The sequence below is a fragment of the Mustela nivalis genome (assembly GCF_964662115.1).
Source record: "Mustela nivalis genome assembly, chromosome: 6".
Lineage (NCBI taxonomy): Eukaryota > Metazoa > Chordata > Mammalia > Carnivora > Mustelidae > Mustela > Mustela nivalis.
Window position 1 is genome coordinate 62262122 of NC_139025.1, and position 16232 is coordinate 62278353.

A 16232-nucleotide genomic window follows, 5' to 3' on the forward strand; every position below is an offset into this window, starting at 1 on the left:
ATTTTATATACTCCACTGGGTTCTCTTTTACCCGCTCTTCAAGAAAAAATGAATTTTTCATATGCAAAAATTTTTAATGACTTTATCTATGGCATTAAGTTAAAAATTATTATTGCTTTCCTCAAGTCTTAAGTATTTGTGATTGGCTAATACTTACCATAATATTTTCTTATTTGCATTAAAACTTTTTATAGCCTCTTGGTATCATGTAATTGGTAGTGTCATGTGTCTCATTTCTTTCACTGACTAATGTTTCAAAGTTTATCGATATTTTATCATGTATCAAGATTTTATTTCTTTTTATTGATAAATTCTACTTTATGGATCTGTCAACATTCTGTGACAGACATTTAGGTTGTTCCCACATTTTGGCTGTTATAAATAATGCTGTAACAGGTAATCATGTACAAGTTTTTGTGTGAACATATGTTTTCAGTTCTGTTGGGTATATACCTAGAGGTAGAATTGCTAAGTCATATGGTAACACCATGTTTAACGTTTGAAGAACCTCCAGACTTCCAGAGCAACTGCATCATTTTACATTCCCACTGGGGTGGATGAGAGTTGCTGTTCCTCCACATCCTCACCAAGTGCTGACTATGGACAATTTGCTATTCATCTTTTTTACTTTGCCATCCTCGTGGCTATGGAATGGTATCTTGTGGTCATTTTCATTTGCATTTCCCTAATGACTATGTCAAGTTAAGCATCCTTTCATGTGCTTATTGATCATTTACGTATCTTCTTTGGAGAAATGTTTGTTCTGGTCCTTTGCCCATTTTTTTTTTTTTTTTTAAAGATTTTATTTATTTATTTGACAGAGAGAAATCACAAGTAGGTAGAGAGGCAGGCAGAGAGAGAGAGGAGGAAGCAGGCTCCCTGCCGAGCAGAGAGCCCGATGCGGGACTCGATCCCAGGACCCTGAGATCATGACCTGAGCCGAAGGCAGCGGCTTAACCACTGAGCCACCCAGGCGCCCCCTTTGCCCATTTTTAAATTGGGTTATTTATCGTTTTTATTACTGAGTTGTAAGAGTCCTTGGTGGTTTTGGGGTACAATCCCTTATATGATTTGCAGCTATTTGCTTCCATTCCATGAGCTGTCCTTTCACTTTCTTGATGGTACCTTTTGCAGTACCATCTCCCCTTAATTTTAATTTTTGTTTCTACTTACTAATAGTGTATACCTTTTGTTTTGATCTCTGGTAGTACTTACCAGTGGTCCTAAAGACTGCTTTATCACCAGAATTAGTTTTATTGGAAAGAGCATGCTAAATTACAGAGAAATGGGGTGGATGCCATTCTTAGGGTGAATTAGTCTGTATAGGTACTCTGGATCCTCTCCACCTCAGTACTTTTTTCTCACCGTCTCATTTACCATTAGGTATTCCTCCCCTCTTTCTTGTTGCATTTTATAAGTATAGATTAGGTGCTTGCCTCCTTACCAAGACTTTCTGTTTTGAAATAAGAGATCAGCCAACAGATCGTTCTAGAAGATCCTTTGTCCTTGCTATGGCAGAATAGGAAAGACAAAACCTGACTACTTGAGGAAACAGTTCAGCTCTTTATCTTCCCCATCCTGATTACCACCTAGCTTGCCTGTCAGTTGTGCAGACATTTGTTCTCTGCTACTTCCTTAGAACCTACTGGAGAAGTGAGAGAATCAGTGGTCTATGTAAAGAGCACTAAACTAGGATTATATTGCATTATGTTATGTTATGTTACATTACATTACATTATATCAGCAGATACAACCTCATTGTTTCCATTTACAGATGAGGAAACAGATCCAAAGAATTTTGGTAATGTTTTCTATTACTGATCTCCTGCTATTTACTTGCACTGTTCTAGACACTGGAAATATAGCAGTGAACAAAAAGAAGTCATGGAGCTCCCATTTTAGTCTTATAAATAGTAAGTGGTAGGATTTAAACTCAGGTAGAGCTGACTTACAAAATCATTTCTTACACTGTATCATTGTCTCCTTAGTTTCAGATTCTGCCATTTATTTGCTCTGAGCAAGTAAATTCAAATTCTTTAAGCTTTAGTCTTTTTTCGTCTGTTAAATGGACCCCTGCCTTACAGGTTTGACACACAGGATGAAATGAGACAATGAAGGCGAATTTTTTTAAACTGTATTCTATAATATTGCATTTGATACAGGTGCCTTGTTAGTATCTGAATGTATGTAGTGAGGCCATGCAGTTGGACAGATTGCTTTTGTTTTTTGAGAGATCTCAGTAGTAAAGTGACTACAATAACTGCTTGGGCCACTTTAACTAAGAATCAAATTTCTCTATTGTAGCTATGAAAAGAAACCCCATAGTTAACAATTTCACTAAGAAAGACATAGTTGTTTTATTTTTGAAGATGGTCATCCCACTTTTGTACATGGTCTAAAAAATGCTGCAATAGAAGGTTTTTGTTTTTGTTTTTGTTTTTAAGATTTTATTTATTTATTTGACAGAACGAGAGAGCACAAGTAGGAGAGAGAGGTAGCCCAGTGCGGGGCTCGATCGCAGGACTCTGGGATCATGACCTGAGCCAAGGGCAGATAACCTAATCATCTGAGCCACCCAGGCGCCCTGCTGCACAAACAATTTTAAGGCATCTAAGTTTCAGTAACTTGATCTTCTTTTTAACATCATTGTTTAGTGAAAGGTTGGGAGTATGGTGACCTAGAACTCAGTGCTCACATGATAAACCCATTCTTACTCCCTGCTCAGCCCACCCTCAACCCACGCCTGGAACTGGAGAATAAAATCAGGAAAAAGAAGGTGGGAATCACACCACAAATACACATTTGGGATTGTTGAGTTCTCTCTCAGTTGAAGGATAGGGTTGGAATTGGAGAGAATCTGAAAAATTGAATCAATATAATTGTGTATTTGGTAATTTTTTTAAATTAAAATGGGCTTTGGGCAGCTTGTTTTCAGACATTTTATAGGCACAGTCAAGATATTCTTGGAGTTCAGAGGAGATATGAAGCAACAGATATGAAGAGGTACCGCTAAAAAAGTAGGTATATTGACACCAAGAAGTGGCACCTGATAGGAAAGAAGGAGATGGAATAACCATTAACTACTGTTGATGGTTAAGTATACTGGCTTGGCTTAGTATTTAATTTGGTAGCATTAGAGGACATTGCAGAATTAAAAGTATCGTAGCATTCATTGACCTTTTCCTGTATTCTAGGCACTATGTTACATGCTTTCATTTCAATTCCCATGATATTGATTGGGAACTCAGAATTTTCCAAAAGTTGTATGTTCCTTGGTATTACTGAAAAGTTGAAAACTTAATGTCCACACAAAGACCTGCAGATGAATGTGTATAGCAGCTTTATTACTAACTTCCAAAATTTGGAAGCAACCAAAATGTCCTTTACTAGGTGAATGGATGAATAAGCTGGTACATCCAGGCAATGGAATATTATTCAGGTTTAAAAAGAAATGAGCTATCAAGCCATGAAAAGACATAAGGAACCTTAAGTGAATATTACTGTGTGACAGAAGCCAATCTGAAAAGGGTACATATGTATGGTTCCAACTATAAAAGCCAAAACTATGGAGACAGTAAAAAGATCAGTGGTTGCCAGTAGTTGAGGTAGAGTTGGGGAGATGTAAGTAGGTAGAGCACAGAAGGTGTTTAAGGCAGTGAAAATACTGTGTACACGATAGTGATGGATACATGTCATTATACATTTGTCCAAACCCATAGTGGAACACACCAGGAGTGAACTGTCACATAAGCTATAGAATTCGAGTAAAGATGATGTCTCAGTGTGGACTCATGAGTTGTAACAAATCACCTCTGGTGGGGGGCTATTGATTAGAGGCTGTGAATGTAGGGCAGCAAGAGGTATACAGGAAGTCTCTAGATCTTCCTCTCAGTTTTGCTATGAATCTTAAAACTGCTCTAAAAAACTAAAGTCTTTGCATTAACAATAAAATTATGTGCTGTGTTTATTAAGACTAAAGTTTATAGTTTATTAAAATCTGTTTTTTTCTATAAAGGTTCATATATATCAAAGAAAATTATGAAAATTGAAGGCCTAGATTGCATTTTCCAAATGCTCATTTCAGAGATAACCATTTTCAAAAAATTAGTACATTAAAAAATATAAAATATTGTTCTTTTTTCTATACTATGCTAGAGTTAAAAAAAATAGCAAGCAGCTTTTTCACTTAATAATGTTTGGGTATCTTCTTATATCAAAATACATAGATGGGCATTTCTAATTGGTTTTGTATAAATTGATTAAAATATTGGTTCCTAAAAAGCTTACTTGCTTTTCCTGAGGCTGGAGAAAGTTACTTCTTTTACTAGTCCTATGTGAATTTTCCCTTTGAAAATAAAAAAGCTACATTTTTTCCAAATAATCTGTGACCTGGATGCCTGTGTGGCTCAGTTAGTTAGGCATCTGCCTTCAGCTCGGGGTCCTGGAGTGAGCTCCAGGTCTGGTTCCCTTCTCGGGGATTCTGCTTCTCCCCATCCTTCTGCACCCCCCCCATTGTGTGTGCTCTCTCTCTCTCTCTCAAATAAATAATCTTTTTTAAAAAAATAATAATCTCTGACCCTTGACTGACAGACCTTTTTCCCCACTGCAGTTTAAATCAGTGAAATAGGGACACCTGGGTTGTTCAGTCATTAACTGTCTGCCTTCAGCTCTGGTCATGATCCTAGGGTCCTGGGATGGAGCCCCACATCAGGCTCCCTGCTTAGCGGGAGGCCTGCTTCTCCCTCTCCTACTCCCCTTGCTGGGTTCCCTCTCTCGCTGTCTCTCTCTGTGACAAATAAATAAAATCTTAAAAAATAATAATAAAAATGAACCAGTGAAATAGCAGAATTGGATTTGTACCAAAGAGTTTCAATTATGGCCAGATTTTCCCAAATATTATCCCCATACTACTTAGATTTAAAATTTACAAAATGTTACCTAATTAAGAAGCACAAGAGATAACAGTTCAATATTGTTTTTAGAATTGTTCTGTAAAATAAAGATTATAGAATTCGTCTATATTGGTTTTGGCATTAAGTAGTAACCAGCGAACTAGAGATTTTAATTATTCAGCTGTTAAAGTATATTCCCTGTAGCTTTCTATGTTTCATTGATGGAGCTTTTAAGCACTTTACTGTAATGAGGTAAGAGAAAATTAGTATCAAAACCTATAATATAGAAAGTAGGCACTCAGTATATATTAGAAGTGGAAATAAGAAAATGAACTTCTAAGTCTTTGGGTTCTTTTTTTTTATATTGCTGGCCTAAATGGTATTAGTGAATCATAATTAAACTGCATTAATATTGAAGACAAAGAGAAATACTAAATATATTGAGAAGATAGGATGAACATAAAAGATTTAACTGAGGACCAAATATAGTTTTATTTAAACATACATGGCTTGAATGTTAGTGACTCCATCCAGGTGGGATTAATCAAAGAGAAGTTTTGGGAAAGGGTTGACTAGAAATTTGAAGGCAGAGAGAAAAAAATATAAATTTGTAGAAAAAGATTAAAGGAGAAATTCTTCTTATTTAAGTGTAAAGATGGTATAGAACTTTCAGCAATGTACATTAATCAAATTTTTTTTTAAAGATTTTATTTATTTATTTGACAGAGAGAGATCACAAGTAGGTAGAGAGGCAAGGAGAGAAAGAGAGGGAAGCAGGCTCCCCGCTGAGCAGAGAGCCCAATATGGGACTCGATCCCAGGACCCTGAGATCATGACCTGAGCTGAAGGCAGTGGCTTAACCCACTGAGCGACCCAGGCGCCCCATTAATCAAATTTTTATTATTAGAACTTTTTTCTTTTTTAAGATTTATTAGAGAGAGCAAACGTATGTGCACAAAGCGGGGGAGTGGGAAGGGAAAGAGAATCTCAAGCAGACTCTGCACAGAGTGGGGAGCTAGACTCTGGGCTCAGTCCACAACTAGTCACAACTAGAGCTCAGAGTCTAGCTCTCAACTAGTCACAGAGTGGGGAGCTAGACTCTGGGCTCAGTCCGCAACTAGTCACAACTAGAGCTCAGTCCACAACTAGTCACAACTAGAGCTGAAATCAAGAACCACCCTGGCTCCCCATGTATTGCAAATCTTTTTCAGAAAGAAGGCTTTCTATAGCTCAGCTTACACTACTGAACTTTTTCTTAAGAGGCTCCACCCCCAACATGGAGCTGGAACTGAGCCCTGAGACTGAGTTGCATGCTCTACTGACTGAATCAGCCAGGTGCCCCCCTACTGATCTTTTAAGGTAAAAATGTCTGGTTCTCAACCAAAGAGAGTCCTTAGCAACATTCACAAATTGTTTTCAGTGAGCCTAGTATGTTGATAGAATTTTTAATACCAAAAAAGGCGGGGGGGCTGTTTGGGACAAACTATTCTTTGTAATTCTAAGTTAAAGTAGAAACCCCCTTCTTTAGATATATGTTGTGTTTCTTGTATGTACCAAAGACCCAGACTTAACAAGCTGATTCCCAGATTGTCATTGGAAGTTCAACAGTTAAAATTTAGAATCTTTATTTACTTGCATAAGCAAATTAGGAGGATATCCTGGTAAACTTTTTTATACTCTAAAAATACCTAAATAATCACAAAAATGAATGAAAATGATTTTTTTTAAAGATTTTATTTATTTATCAGAGAGAGAGGGGGAGAGAGCGAGCACAGGCAGACAGAATGGCAGGCAGAGGCAGAGGGAGAAGCAGGCTCCCCGCTGAGCAAGGAGCCCTATGTGGGACTCGATCCCAGGACGCTGGGATCATGACCTGAGCCGAAGGCAGCTGCCTAACCAACTGAGCCACCCAGGTGTCCCATGAAAATGATTTTTTAAAAGATATTATTTATTTGCCAGGGTGAGCAAGAACAAGCAGGAGGAGCCAGGCAGAGGGAGAAGCAGGCTCCTCGCTGAGCAGGGAGCCTGATGCAGGACTGGATCCCAGGACCCTGAGATCATGACCTGTGCTGAAGGCAGATGCTTAACCAACTGAGCCGCCTAGATGTCACTGAAAATGATTTTTTTTTAAAAGATTTTATTTATTTGAGAAAGAGAGAGAGAGTGGGGACAGGGCGAAGAGGGAGAAAGAGAAGAAGACTCCCCCCTGAGCAGGGAGCCAGAATGGAGCTCATCCCAGGACCCTGAGATCTTGACCTGAGCTGAAAGCAGACACTTAACTGACTGAGCCCCCCAGGTACTCCTGAAAAAGAATTTGTTTTTCTTTTCTTTTTTTTTTTAAATTTTATTTATTTATTTGACAGACAGAGATCACAAGTAGGCAGAGAGGCAGGCAGAGAGACAGAGGAGGAAGCAGGCTCCCTGCTGAGCAGAGAGCCGGATGTGGGGCTTGATCCCAGGACCCTGGGATCATGACCTGAGCCGAAGGCAGAGGCTTTAACCCACTGAGCCACCCAGGCGCCCCAAGAATTTTTTTTTCTAAAGAAGTTTAATTTAAATCATCTGTAAAGCTTATGTTGTATTTCTGTATGGACTCAACAAAATAGTTCACCTTAACAAATAGTTCAGTAAAATTTCAGCTGATCATACAAACTTAACTCATTTTCTTCAGTATTCTAAGGGGCTTCAAACTGCATTAGCCATTAGGAGCATCTGCCTAATGTCTTTCAAAAGTCTTTGAATGTTAAAAGTTACGGGTGAGGGTAGTCTCTGTGGCAACTTCCCTATTGTATTAAAACCAAGTACAGTCAGGTGCATCACCACCAACACTTAAGTCCTTATGATGGGGGTGAGAAAAAATGATCAAAATGAGGAGTTGGCAAGTAAATTGAGGTTCACCTCTTTTCTGACATAAAAGGAAATCAAATGTTTGCTTGCTTCAATTTGTATCTCATTGAACTTGTTAGTAGCGGTATGGTGAAGTAGAACAGTAGTTCTGAAGTTCTTAGTTCCCTGTGACAGGAGAATATTAGAGGTAATATCACAAGAAGGGAGACTATGAGTAGCTATTACTGTCCTGAGATCGCTGTTAGAAATAAAAGGGAAGTTCATTTCTACATGGTTACAAGTTCAGGTCTGAGAAATTTGAGCCTCTTCTGAATACTTTTTCTACCTATTTCGTGGTAGGTAGGAATATATTGTGGCCAATATAAGATCAGTTTTTGATGAGTGACTTACCTTGTAGATACTTTGAATTTTTCTGAGAACAAGATAAAATTGTAGTTTGTTAGTTTTCTATGCTGTTTTGGAGACCAGTAGTATGGTGTGTAAGTGGCATTCATTTGACCTATGGTTCTGAATTACTGTTTTTAAAATGGGGCTATCTGTCTATCTTAGACAAAGTCAGAGACCATCCAAACATAAAAGTTAAAGGAGAAATAGAAGAAATGACAGAAGTTAAAATAATTTTTGATGAAAGGAAAAGGAATGGTAAAAATACAAATAGAGGGGTGCCTGGATGACTCAGTTAGGTGTCCTAACCTCTGATCTCAGGCTTGTGAGTTCAGGCTCCACATTTGTCTCCACAGTGGGTATAGAGCCTACTTTAAAAAAAAGTACAAATAGAATCTATTCATCACTAAAGGACAGGCAGAATCCTTTGATTAAATTAAAAACATATGCCAAGAAAATAATTCTGGGTAGAGTTTGGTACACTTTTTTAAAAATAAAGGGCCAGATAGTAAATATTACAGACTGTGTAATTCATACGGATTCAGTCACAGCCACCGAACTCTCCTGTTGGAGTGCAAAAGCAGCCATAGACAGCGTATGAATGAGCATGGCTGTTTTCTAATAGTTCCTTCTTCATAAATACTGTAATTTGAATATCCTATTATTTTCACATATCTCAGAGTAGTCTTCTGATTTTTATTTGAAGCCACTTAAATATGTATAAATTGTTCTTAGCTTGCAGGTCGTACATATAAAAAAACAGGAGGTAATTTAGATCTGGCCATAGTGTGCTGACTCCTGAGGGGAGGGAAGGGTTCCTGCTTTAAATAAGGTTTATCGAATAAAATCCACAGAGGTCTCCTTTATGTTTAGAACTTCAGAGTTTGGCATGTCGAAGTGATTTGGGAGGGTGGGAAAAGCCTGTGGAGCCAAACTGACTACTGTTTCTGGGAATCTTCTTTCATAATCTATAAAGCTGAAATTATATATTCATATAGTAGTTGTATGAGCTTCTACGCATAACAAACCAGACCCAAAATTTAGTGGCCTAAATCAGTAAACATTATTCTCACGGTTGGTTGGCTGGAATGTTCTTATGGTCTGGGCTGTCCTGTCTGGGGCTGGATTACCTAGGTCCTCTACTTTAGAATAGCCTTCCTCACATGTCTGGGGCCTCAGACTGGGGTGGCTACTTTGATGTGGCCTCTCATCCTACAGGAAGCTAATTCAAACTTGTTCCCAAGGCAGTAGCAGGGTTCCCAGCAGCAAGAGAGGGCAAGCTCCACTGTGCAAGCACACTGCAAGCCTCAGCATGCTTTGTGTTTACTAATATTCCATTGACCAGAGCAAGTCACATGAACAAATCCGGAGTTGCTGTGGGAGGGAATCAAAGAGTCAACGGGAGCCATACCTGCAATTATCTGCCACAGTAGTTACCATTTGTTAGTAGGCCAGCAGAGTACCTGGCACAGGCAGTACTCAGTCAATGTCAGATCCTTCCTGTACTTGTCAGAGATGAGTGAAGAGTCTGCCAGCTGTGATGATTCATTAAGTCAGTCCCTAATTTTCTTACGTCCTAGTCACTGTTCTTCAGAGTTCGCCACATACCATTTTAGGGAGATGATGCCAATACCTGTAAACTTTTGAGAGCTTACTATATGCCACACACTGTTCTAAGCTCTTTATATGATCTTGTTTAATTCCCACAACATCTTCTGTAACAAGAGCTCATTTGTTCACTTTACAGTTGAGAAGCTTATACAGCTAGGTTAATTAATTAAAACTTGATCAAGGTCACAAGTGAGATTTCTAAGCACAAGGCATTGTCAGAATCACTGCTTCTGTTTGAGAAGAATACACTCAGAAATATATATATTAAAGGATAGCAGTTAAGGAGGATTTAAAAATTATAGTTGAATATACCCATTGAACACCCATTATTTACTCTTCCCTTTACATAAGCATTTTATAATTTGTCTAAGTGTGAAGAAAGATAGGATTATATATATGTGGTTAGATTATCTTTTGATCATTTGTTCTAAGAGACAGTGATACAGGTCATAAGGTTGAGTGTCCAAAAATCAGCATCATCTTTTGATCATTGATTCGAAGGGGAAAAAAACTCAATGTTTAAACAGGTTCCCTTTTTCTTTAAATTCTTCATCATTTTTCCTATCAGAGGGTACCTTAATTTTTCTTTTTTAAGATTTTTCTTTTAATTTATTTGAGACAGAGAGACTGAGAGCACAGTGGGGAGGAGGGGCAGAGGGAGAGGGAGAAGCAGACTCCCTACTGACCAGGAAGCCTGACTGGGGGCTCAGTCCCAGGACCCTGAGATCAACCTGAGCCATAGCCTGATGCTCAACCAACTGAGCCACCCAGGCACTCCCACAGGGTACCTTAATTATTTTACTTCTGTACTTTGGCCTGTTTAAGCTATCTTCTTTTCAGATATTTTGCCCTCAGATTGAAGAATGCTATTTACTAGCAACAAAAGGTGACTGCAGGGACGCCTGTGTGGCTCAATTGGTTAAGCTGCTGCCTTTGGCTCAGGTCATCATCCCAGGGTCCTGGGATAGAGTCCCACATCAGGCTCCTTGCTCAGTGGGGAGTCTGCTTCTCCCTATGTCTGCCTCTTCCCCTGCTTGTGCTCTTTCTCTCCCTGACAAATAAATTAAAATCTTAAAAAAAACTATGAAAAGGTTACTGCAAGCATGGGGAAGACTGTAATTTTTATTTATTGATTTTGTTTTTTTGCAGAGTTGCCAGAATGAACAATGGAATTAGTTATGTCTTTTTTCTTGGAGATAGTAGGGAATATTATGTATTCTAGGTCCTCTACTTTGTGTATAAAACAAAGCCAAGTTTTATATGGTTCATTCAATAAGCATTGTGTGCTAGGTTATTACTCTTGTAGGTTTCGAAAAGAGGGTAGTGATTAAGGCAAGAACTAGGGACTTATATTCAAGTGCAAGAGAGAGAAACACACAAATCAACAAGGTAATTCAGATTCTCATCAGTGTTGTAAAGAAAATAAAACTTGGGACGCCTGGGTGGCTCAGTCATTAAGCGTCTGCCTTCGACTTAGGTCATGATCCCAGGGTCCTGGGATCAAGTCCTGCATCAGGGTCTCTGCTCAGCAGGGAGCCTGCTTCTCCCTCTCCCACTCCCCCTGCTTGTGTTCCCTCTCTGTCTCACTGTCTTTCTCTGTCAAATAAAAAAATTAAATCTTTAAAAAAAAAAAAAGAAAAGAAAACTTGATGGAATAGAATCTTGAGTTATACTTTTTTGTTTTAGCCAATTAAATCCAATGATTTCTCCATAAACCACTGTTGGATGCTACAGGATAATCCAGTATGAGTAAAGAATTAGTACTTACTGTTTTCAAGCAGAAAATAAGTAATAGAAATAGAGTTTGCAGGACAAAGATAAGTGAAATAAGTATAAATGACAAAGGATTGAATAAGAAATGCCCTAAGGGGCATAGAGGGGAGGGAGAATTGGAGGAAAGTAGTTAAAGGGTATAAACTTCTAGTTACAAGATAATATCTATATCTATATCTAGGGATATAATGTACAACATGATTGTAGCTAATACTGCTGTATGAAATACAGGAAAGCTGTTAAGTGAATATATAAATCCTAAGAGTTCTCAAGAAGTTTTTTTTGTTCTCTTTATTGTATCTGTATCAGGTGATGGATATTAGCTGAATCTATTATAAATCACTCACAGTATATGTACATCAAATCATGCTGTATGCTTTAAACTTCTACAGTGATGTATGTCAGTAATTCCTCAGCAAAAGTTGGGCTAAAAGAGACATAGTTGAGTTTTATTTTGTTAGTGAATATATCACTAACATTCAAATAGAATGAGTAGAATAGGGGTGCCTAGGTGGCTCAGTCGTTAAGCGTCTGCCTTCAGCTCAGGTCATGATCCCAGGGTCCTGGGATCGAGCCCCGCATCAGACTTCCTGCTCACCGGAAAACCTGCTTCTCCCTCTCCCACTCCCCCTGCTTGTATTCCCTCTCTTGCTGTCTCTCTCTGTGTCAAAGAAATAAATAAAATCTTTTTTAAAGAAAGAACAAATAAAAGATACTGTAATGCCAAATTAATTTAGCAATCTGATAGTAATTTGCTATGATTGGTCATTAGAATGGGCTGGTGTTTTACCTTTTAGTTACTAATCTTTATGATGGTATGCTTGCATCTTCACCTGCTTCCAGTCAGTCAGTCAGTGTGTTGATTTTCACTGTTACCATATTAAGAATATTACTGACCTGGGATGCCTGGCTGTCTCAGTCAGTCGAACGTCTGCCTTCAGCTCAGGTCATGATCCCAGGGTCATGGGATGGAGTCTGGCAGGATCCTTGCTCCGTGGGGAGCCTCCTTTTCTCTCTGTCTCTCCACCTGCTTTTACATGCTCGCTCTCTGTCTCTCTCTGTCTCTCTGACAAATAAATAATAATTATTAAAAAAGGATGTTATTGACCTTAAGGATAGTAAAAAAATATTCAGGTTATTTCCTTTAAGCTTCCAGCTAGAATTTGGTATAATTCTGTCATCTTAATTTAGTAGTCATGTATATAATAATCTTTGCTAATTCTTTTTTACTTCTATGCACTGTATTTTGATGTGCAGAAGCCATCTGACTTTCATTTGACTAACTCGAGGTGGAAGAGAGATACCGTATATTGAATTTTTTTTCATGAAGAATGGATTTTTAGGTGAATTTTTATAATGTTTATTATGGTTGAGGTAGAAAGAACCTATAGAATAGGTCTCCTTTGACACAGTTCTCGCATTACACAGAACTCTTTGACCTTTCTTCTGATAAGTATCACAGGACTAATCTATACTTCAGTGAGATTTAACAAGTAGACCTACTTCAGTTAGCCTTTCTCATGTGCATTAATATTTTTAAAAGAACAGGGCACCTGGGTGACTCGCTCAGTGGGTTAAGCCGCTGCCTTCAGCTCAGGTCATGATCTCAGGGTCCTGGGATCGAGCCCTGCATTGAGCTCTCTGCTCAGCAGGAAGCCTCCTTCCCACTCTCTCTCTCTGCCTGCTACCCTGGTTACTTGTGCGTGCGCGCGCACGCTCTCTTTTTCTCTCTCTCTCTCTGTCAAATAAATAAATAAATAAATAAATAAAATACTATATGTCAAAACGAAAGGTCACTTGCTGCTAAATCTGTGGTGGCATTTTATTATATTTAGTGTTTACTTGTCTCTGATCTTCATATGTTGGTCTTGCCTTCTTACAAGGTTATCATGTCTCTTTACATGTTGGTGTCAGTATGCCAGGCTAACATAAAGCTAAGCACACAAACTTTTGAATACAGTAGTTAGAATTTTAAAGTATTTTGGTGAAGCTTTAATTAATATGATTTATACTTAAGCCTGACTAACTCTTGGGGCTTTAAGGTGATAATTTTGAATACTAAAGAGCTTAAATAGCATGCTCATAATATCCAGGTATTTGATACTTATTAGAAATATGTAGGATTTAACCCATATATCTTATATCTAGGATTTTATTTCCAAAGATTTTCACTTGAACTATATATCCTTTTTTTTTTTTTTTTTTTTTAAGATTTATTTATTTGAGGGATGCCTGGGTGGCTCAGTTGGTTAAGCAGCTGCCTTTGGCTCAGGTCATGATCCCAGCGTCCTGGGATCGAGTCCCACATCAGGCTCCTTGCTCGTCAGGGAGCCTGCTTCTCCCTCTGCCTCTGCCTGCCATTCTGTCTGCCTGTGCTCGCTCTCTCTCTCTCTCTGATAAATAAATAAAATCTTAAAAAAAAAAAAAAAGATTTATTTATTTGACAGACAGATATCCCAAGTAGGCAGAGAGGCAGGCAGAGAGAGAGGGAAGCAGGTTCCCTGCTGAGCAGAGAGCCTGATGCGGGGCTCAATCCCAGGACCCTGGGATCATGACCTGAGCCAAAGGCAGAGGCTTTAACCCACTGAGCCACCCAGGCGCCCCTATTAAAACTATTTTTAAAACAAAACCAGGGGGCACCTGGGTGGCTCCATTGTTGAGCATCTGCCATCAGCTCAGGTCATGATCCTGAAATCCCGGGGTTCGGGCTCCCTTCTCCACAGGGAGTCTGCTTCTCCCTCTGATCTTCTCCCCTCTGATGCTTTCTCTTGCTGTCTCTCTCTCAAATAAATCTTTTAAATGAATGAATGAGTGAATGAATAAAACAAAACAAAACCAGGGGTGCCTGGGTGGCTCAGTCAGTTAAGCAGCTGCTTTCGGTTCAGGTATGATCCCAGGGTCCTGGGATTGAGTCCCACATCACGCTCCCAGCTCAGTGGCGAGCCTGTTTCTCCCTCTGTCTGCTGCTCTCACTGCTTGTGCTCACTTGCTGTTTGTCTCTCTGACAAATAAATAATCTTTTTAAAAAATAAATAAAACAAGACCCAACTTTTTGGGAGAAGAGCTATATACCGTATTGTTATAAAAGGCTGTTTCCTTGTTTACATTCTCATTGTCACAGATTTGTGGCTAATTTCTGCTGTGTCCTCATTCTGTGTTTACTGCTGTTCCACAGACTTGCTTTCACTCTTAAAATTGTTTAAGTCATTAACACCTTAGGAGCCTCTTGACTGCCTGGGCTTAAAATTTTGGGCTTAAAACACCTGGGTCAGTACAGTGTTTCTGTTCCAGTAATAGAGTGGAAGATTAGAAAATACATGGGCTTCAGAGTCAAAGCTAAAGTTTTGATTGTATCATTACTGATTCTATCGGCATGAGCAAATGATTTAACTTTTCTGACCCTAAATTTTCATCTTCTGGAAAATGTATAACTTGTGGGGTTGATATGAAGACAGAAACCCGTATAAGTCATGTACTTAATCTGGCATACAGAAACTCTAATAATAAGGATCATCTTTTGATTGCCAGCCTCTGCTCTGTCCTCAAATAATGGAGTATAACTTTAATTTAGAAAGTTTCTATACCCTAAAAGACCCACTAGCTATTTGTGGACTCATGATTCTTTAAGCTTTTTTACATTCCCACCTTCTTTGGACTAGAACCAAGAAATTGTAGCAAGTGGTTTTGAAAGACATAGACTAATAAGCTTATTTAGAAATCTATTAGAAGGTGTTGACTTAACATCTTGAATAGTTAACTGAAGTTTAGCTTAGCACTTAGCACTAGCCTGGCCTTGATAAGATTAGCAAGAAATGTTAAACCTGTGGTTTGTGCAAAGTTAATAGTGTTGGTAATAAGTAGTATAATTTATATGTAGAACATTTCCTACATTCTCATCTATGCCTCTGGACTGGTTTGCTTCTCCCTCATTGTGTCAGGGAATTATATTTCTATGTTATTTTTCTGTTGGTTTTAAATAAATTAGTTGTTGAATTGTAGCTCTGTGGGCCCTACTGGGGATCATAGACTATTCCCTTCCGTAGACTGTTGAACCATTTCAGGCACCACACCAGCCATACCTGAGCTGGGCACAGACCCCATTTCTTTTTTTTTCTTCATGACCACCACCACCACCACCACCATCACAACTTAGGGGAATTCACCTGGGCTCTGCTAGTGAAAAAACATCTCTTTATATAACTTGAAGAACCTTATCATAAGTTCACTGAAGAGCTTCCTTCATCACCAAAGGGAACTCTGAGCAAATCATCCCTAGATGATACCCAGACCCTTCAAAACTGGGTCGGTTTGAGGTGAAGGGGGTTAAGAAATACAAACTTCCAGTTATAAATAAATCCGGAAATGAAAAGTGCAGCCCAGAGAATATAGTTAGTCGTGTTGTAATAGCTCTATATGGCAACAGATGATGGCTACACTTACCGTGGTGAGCACTGCATAATGTACAGAATTGTTGAATAACAATCGTATACCTGAAATGAATATAACATTGCATGTCAACTGTACCTCAATAATACATTTTTAAAAACTGGGTCCATTTGATTGATTCCTTGCATATTTTTATGCAGTTCATGTCACTAAGTTTACAGAACCTTTGTATTATTAGGCTACATAATTACCTAACATTTTTGATAGGATTTCCTGTAGTTGTTCCTCTTTAGAAACACTGGATTATTTCTGCCAACTAATGGTGAAAGTCAGCCTGCA

General features: G+C 38.6%; 1 protein-coding gene across 4 annotated transcripts in view; it reads left to right on the plus strand.

The window, feature by feature from the left end:
* Nucleotides 1–16232, plus strand: part of BAZ1A (bromodomain adjacent to zinc finger domain 1A) — a 122626-nt gene that overhangs the window by 42434 nt on the left and 63960 nt on the right. The gene's annotated exons all lie outside the window — the stretch shown is intronic.